Source organism: Pteronotus mesoamericanus, unplaced genomic scaffold (genome assembly GCF_021234165.1).
Source record: "Pteronotus mesoamericanus isolate MK-2021 breed Mesoamerican mustached bat unplaced genomic scaffold, CSHL_Meso_final contig_94, whole genome shotgun sequence".
NCBI lineage: Eukaryota > Metazoa > Chordata > Mammalia > Chiroptera > Mormoopidae > Pteronotus > Pteronotus mesoamericanus.
The window spans coordinates 25811134-25817921 of record NW_026555285.1 but is presented as its reverse complement, the minus strand read 5'-3'; the positions used below and the strand labels follow the sequence as shown (position 1 = coordinate 25817921).

The 6788-nt window shown below is 35.2% G+C and overlaps 1 pseudogene; it reads right to left on the bottom strand.

Moving 5' to 3' along the window:
• Positions 1-4179: 4179 nt before the first annotated feature.
• On the bottom strand, positions 4180-5366 carry LOC129081059 (phosphoglycerate kinase 1-like; annotated as a pseudogene).
• Between the last annotated feature and the right edge of the window lie 1422 nt (positions 5367-6788).

Genomic DNA, 6788 nt, shown 5'->3' with positions numbered 1-6788 from the left:
ATTTCTATTCTCTCATTTAATTTAGAGTAAATACACATGACTGCCTCCAATGTCATTACCTTGGTATAAGTCACTATTATTTCTGGCCTGGGTATTGCAATAGATCCTTAAATTGTATACTTAAATTCGCATTTGCATTTCTCAAAACATTCTTGCACAGTAGCTAATATGATCTTTATAAGCATAGATCTGGTATAGTGTCACTTAAAATGAAAATATCTCTATAATAAAACTCCTAGAAAATAACAATCAAGAAAACTTAGATGACCTTATGTATGACCATGACTTTTGAGATGCAACACAAAAGGTGCAGTCCATGAAAGGCATAACTTGTAAGCTAGACTTCATTAAAATGAAAAAACTTTGCTCTGCAATGGACAATATCAAGAGAATGAGAAGAAAAGCTGCAGATTAGGAAAAATGTTTGCAAGAGGTGTACCTGATAAAGAACTGTTATCCAAAATATACAAAGAATACTTTAAACTTCAGTGTAAGAAAATATACAACCCGATTAAAAACTGGGCCAATGACCATGACAGATACCTCTTTAAAGGAGATATATAGATGGCAAGTAAGCACATGACAAGATACTCTACGTCATATTCAAGGAACTGTGAATTAAAATAACAACGAGAGATCACAACAAACCCATTAGAATGGCCAAAATCTGAAACACTGACACCTCCAAATGCTGATGAGGACAGGCAGCAACAGAAACTCATACATTGCTGGTGGCAATGCAAGTGCTTCAGCCACTTTGGAAGCTAGTTGGATGTTTCTTGCTAAACTAAGGACACACCATATGATCCAGCAATCATGCTCCTTGGTGACTAATTACCCAAAGGAGTTGAAAGCTATATCCGCCCAAAAACCTGTACATAAATGCTTATAGCAGCTTTATTTGTAACCACCAATGTTTGAAAGCAGCCAAGATATTCTTCAGTAGGTGAGTGGGTAAGTGAACTGCTGTACATCCAGACAATGGAATATTATTTAGTACTAAAACAAATGAGTCATAAAAAGACATGGAGGAAACTGAAACACATACTACTTAGTGAAAGAAGTCAATCTGAAAAGGTTACGTACTGTGATTACAACTATTTGACATTCCAGAAAGGCAAAACTATTGAGACAGCAAAAATCCATCCAATGATTGTTGAGGATTGGTTGGGTAGAGAGGTGATTAGGGGGAACCCAGATGATTTTTAAGGCAGTGAAAATAATTTATATAATACCATAATGATGGATATATATTATCATTACATTTGTCCAAACCCATGGAATGTACACTACCAAGAATGAACTGTAATGTAAACTATAAACTCGAGGTGATTATGATGTGTCAATTAGGTTCTTCAATGATAACAAATGTATCACTCTAGCAGAGGATATTGGTCATGACAGACGGCTAGGCATGTGCAGGGAAGAATGCATATGGAGACTTTCTGAACCTTCCTCTCAATCTCGCTGTAAACCTAAAACTTATTCTAAAAAAAAAAAAGTCAAGAACAATCTCAATAGCTTTACATTCTCTTAGAGGTAAATCTGAAATCATTAACATGAACTATAAAGTCTTGGTGAACAAAATTCCACCTGTGTATCTAATATCATCTTCTCATAGAGGCATATTGTAACCATTCAGTCTGTAATATCTTTTTCTTACATGTGATTTATCATAAGTTGTAATTTTATATTTAGTGATTTATTTGTATCTCCACTATACTAATTGTCTTAGCTGACAAGAACTGTGTCTGTTTGTCCACTAATGTACGTACAGTATATTCTAGTTTAGTGATTAGTCCATAGTCACTCAAAAATAATAATTTGACTTATTGATTGAATATTACATAACTGTCAGTAAATTTCTTTTAAATAATTATCTTGTTCTTTTAGCAATCATGGCTAGCAGGATACACACACACACATCTCAGATAAAAAATATATATATTCTATCTGATATGTATCAGATAAAAAAAATCCAAGTATTAAAAACCATTCTAAATATCAAAGTAATATAAATTCAGATGGTAAAACATATTTAAATTCCCATTTCCCACTAACATCAATGGCATTTATTTGTATTCTTGTGGAAATCTATTAAATTGGACAAATTAAGATGTCATGGCAGTCAATGTTTGAGCTGTCCATAAAAATCATTTTATTTTTAAAATTAACAAGTTTTAATTTTTATCATGAGTGGCATAAAGACTAACTTTTGAAAACTCTTCACCTTGTTATTTACTTATTAATTATACTGCTATCTACTTCATAATTATTTTGACATACAGTTTTGAAATTGTATGAAAGATTTAAAAGTGTAGAGTTGTGCAATAAAAATATGGAAAAATAAGATAACAAGATAATATTTATAGGACAAATATCAAGTTAATGCAAGAAATGTATACAAGAAGTGACTTGAAGATTAAAACAGAATTCACATGAAATATAGCACAGCCTTATGAGAAATGGCTCCCCTGAGTCACCACAGAGCGGGTACTATGTCAATTAATGAATGACATCCTCAACACAGTTCTACAGTAAATACAATAATGAGTTTCCTGGGGAATGTATATTCAGTGTCTGTCAATAAAGGCTGATGGAATGAAAGAAAAGTTAGTTGTATATGGAACAAAAATGATGTAGCCCTGATAAATGCTGATGCCAAACCACCACTGGGGTTTTATTTGAACAAATGTAGAATGGCACGTTAAATACAAACATATGGTGATCTTTCCAAATATATTATGCCAAGCAATAGGTCTCTTTTCTGAGAAGGAATCCCAAATATACAAGCTAAATAGTTATTTCTGCTTTCAAATTAATGGTTTTTGTTTCCTGCATATAATATAGTGAGAGACAAGAACAGCCAGCAATAAAAACAATTTCCCTGAGGAGCTTCATATGGCAAATATAAGGTTATCACGGAAGTAGTCATACCGTGGTCCTTATTCAGTTTTAAGATGTTAAAGGGATTCTTTCATAGGTGGTTTTTACCCTTCAATATAGGCTGTCTTATTTAACTTATTTCTGATAAACTATAATTCTGAAAGTTTACTTGAAATACTAGTGCTTTCACTTAACATTAATCTTGTGTCATATGTGATGACCATTTGTCTTTCTGGAAGAAAGTTTTATTGTATTGCATGGTCAAAACTATGGTATTTAACCTGAACTAATGTAGTCTCATTTTTTCCTGAATTCTCAAATTTTTTTAGGAGAGTACCACAATATATAACTGTGACTGAATTCATAAATGCAGTTTCAAGTCAAATACAATTTTATTAAGTGACTAACTTGAGAAACCCTGATTAGAGACTTTAATAGATAATATATTAGATAACATCATGTACTATTTGGAAAACTAGAAATTAAATGACTCAGCATCTTCATTAGACTTGTATCAAGGCCTTAGAGGCTTATAATCTCCTGTGTATCTAGAAAGAGATCAAAGGAGGAACGGAGAACAGTTCTTTACAATGCTATCACCCAAAACAATGCATTATATCATTAAGTAGTTATTTATTGATGAGAAATGTTAAAAACTCAAACTGATAAAAATTCTCCTCTAGTTTTGTATATTATCTCCTAGAGTCAGATTGCTAAAACGTGAGGTGTTTTGGTTGGAATAAAATCGAAACATCCCACAACGATTACAATACAGAGTGAAGGCTGTTCCTGATAAAAGATACATTTTTTTTAGAAAATTTGACTAGAACTTGTCACGGTGGACTGAATGTGGTTCATTTTTCTCAGTTTCAAGGGATAGTTTTATAATTTATTGATAGACCACCAACTTTATTCTCTCCCTCAATTGGAATTTTATGTTGTTTCCATGCTGAGTAGTGAAATAATGGCAAAGCTCATCAGAGTAAGCTACTCCAAGAAGAGAACTTAGCTAACAGCTCACTTTCTTTTAACAAACTACACACACACACACACACACACACACACACACATTTAGAATGCACAATGGTTTAGTCACTAAGAAATTCATATGAGAGCTTGAAGAATGTAGGCAAATCCAGGCTTCTGTAGATGAGCTGAGATGCTGTGTGACTGTTTAAGGATTCCTGGGGCTGCATCTCTTGGTCATTAGGTGGATCTGACATGGAAGATTTTAGCTAATATCAAGTGGAGATGTGGAAAGCACTAAGCTGACTTAGGGGATTTGCACAGGAATCAAAAGGCAGGAATGTAGTAAATATTGCTGAGAACATCTGCCTCAGGAAGGACTTGAACTCCCAGAGCACCACCACCAGTGCTCACATGACTGATGTGATCCTTCATGTTCCCTTTGGCATGACAAATGGCAGTGTCTCCACCACCTGTGATGGGGGTTCAGCCCTCGGAAGCGGCTTTCACCACCTCATCCATGAGGGCATTGGTCCCTTGGGCCAAAGCTTACCATTCAAATTCATCCACAGGTTCATCCCGTGCAACCAGTTTGGTCTCAGCAAAAGCCTCCGTGTACTTGTTGCTGCTCCAATTTCCACAGTCCAAGACCATCTCACCAGCAGGTGTGCTGGAGGCCACAGTGGCTTGGCCAGTCTTGGCATTCTCATCAAAATTGTCAGCAATGACCGAGTCAACAGGCAAAGTAGTCTTCACCCCATTCTTCTCAGCTTTGGATATCAGGTCTATGAGGACCTTGTCTCCCTTTTCATCAAACAGAGAAGTGCCAATTTTCATGTTGTTGAGCACTTAAGGAAGGTAAAAACCATCCCACCACCAATAATCATCTTATTGAGTTTGCCCAGCATATTATGGGTCAGCTGGATCTAGTCTGTAACTTTAGCTCCACACGAGATAACCAGAAGGTTTGCTCTGGGATCTCCAAGGCCATAATTCAGCCAAAAAATCTCCAGCTTTTTGTGGCAGACAGACTCCCACCATGGAGCTGTGGGCCTGGTGAGCAGTTCCAAAAGCATCATGGACATAGACATCCCCTAGCTTGGAAAATGGTTGGGCTTCAACTTGTTCCCAGAAGCCTCTTCCTCCGCAGGAGAGCGAATGTTCTCCAGCAGGATGCCAGACCCAGAGGCTGGGTCAGCGCGAGCTTTCTCCACTTCAGGGCCCACACAGTTCTTAAAGAAAAAAAAAAATCCCTTGACCAGCAGAGGTTTTAAGTCTGCAGCAATTGCCTCCACAGAGTACTTCTCAGGCTTGGGGACACCATCAGGCCTGCCCCGGTGGCTCGTAAGAAGAACTCTCTGTTTGGTGCCCTTGTCCAAACAGAATTTGAGGCTTAGGAGGGCAGCTTTGATTCTCTGGTCATATTATCTGATATTCTTTGTGGGAACATGGAAGTCCACTCTCAGAATGACCCACTTCCTTTTTGCATTCAGTTTGACCAGAGTCAGCTTGTTAGATATTTACTTCTTGGCAGTAGAGCAGCAGTGACAGGCACGCGGTAGGGAGGGCAGGTCTCAGACAGCAGTGAGACAGAAGCCTATGTTGGGGTGAATGTGATTTAAACTGAATGTTATATAAGCTTTTAACAAAGACATGAATAAAAATCATTTAGGAACAAGAAAACTAATTTTAGCTTCCCTCATCATTTTAAATTATTGTTTCCTAAAATGAGAGCTATTGAACCAGTAAAGCATTTCAGGTGCCTTGTGCACATGACAAATAAAAATGTTTTTAAATGTGTTTGGAAACAATGACAAACAATGAAGACAAGTTCTTGTAATTCTAAAACCAACAAAGAAGAAAAATTATTTCAGCAGCATACGGTAGAAATAGATTTTTTTTTCCACAGAAGAAAAAAATAAATGATTGACAATAGATTCGATTTATAAACATATGCATGGAAAATGTGTGATAACTCAGTAATTAAATTGTAGACAATTGCATGTTCCCAAGTGTAAGATGGCACATAATGTTATCAACAGCTTGGTGAAATCATTCAGCTTGACACATCATCCAGAATATGAGAAAATAGGTAAGGATAAATTAATTTTTTCAAGCTGTATAAACAGAGGATAAAGAGGAAAATAAGAGAATATATGTATTCAATAATTATTGATATTTTTCATTGCCTGTTCTTTCTAAAAATGGGAAGTAAATGAAGAACGGTATCAAAATAACATTTTTTTCAGGTTATCTATATTAGCAGAATACTTTCATGGCTAGAAAATTAATTTGTTTAATTAGCCAACATTATTCAAAGGAGGCTTTATAGTGGACCTAAACTGGCTTTGCCTATTGATTCTACCATTAATTATCAGAGAAAACTAAAAGTAAGTTATTTAAATGTCTGTGAACTCCATGTATTATTTTCTCATTTTAATGTAGAGATATCATCAAACACAAACATAGGATTATTGTAAGAATTAAAATATCACATATTAAAATCTTCGTTATGTACTGGTTGATCAATAATTTTTAACCCAATCTCTCCCTATTTCTACCTATACAGATAATCCAATGAGATAAGTTTTACTGTAAAAATAAAACATTTGTTTAGTCTCTCCGCTCTGGGCTAGTTTCTGTGTATAATTATGTTAGTAGGTCACTGGTATAATCAAAGTAAAAGAAACATAAAACAAGAACAAAAACAAAATCTAAATGAGAGAGAGCACCTATTTGAGCATCCTTCATATATGTGTTATCTGTGGCCTAGAAGTTTCAAGCAAATATATATATTTTTTGTCACACTGATATTTTTTGATGCTTTGGAGCCATTCTAATTAAATTTGTGGGCCTCTTTAAGTAGAAATCTTGGAAAAAAGTCAAGTTAATTTAGAAAAATCTGAATCATAGTGTTACAGTATATGGTAACACGT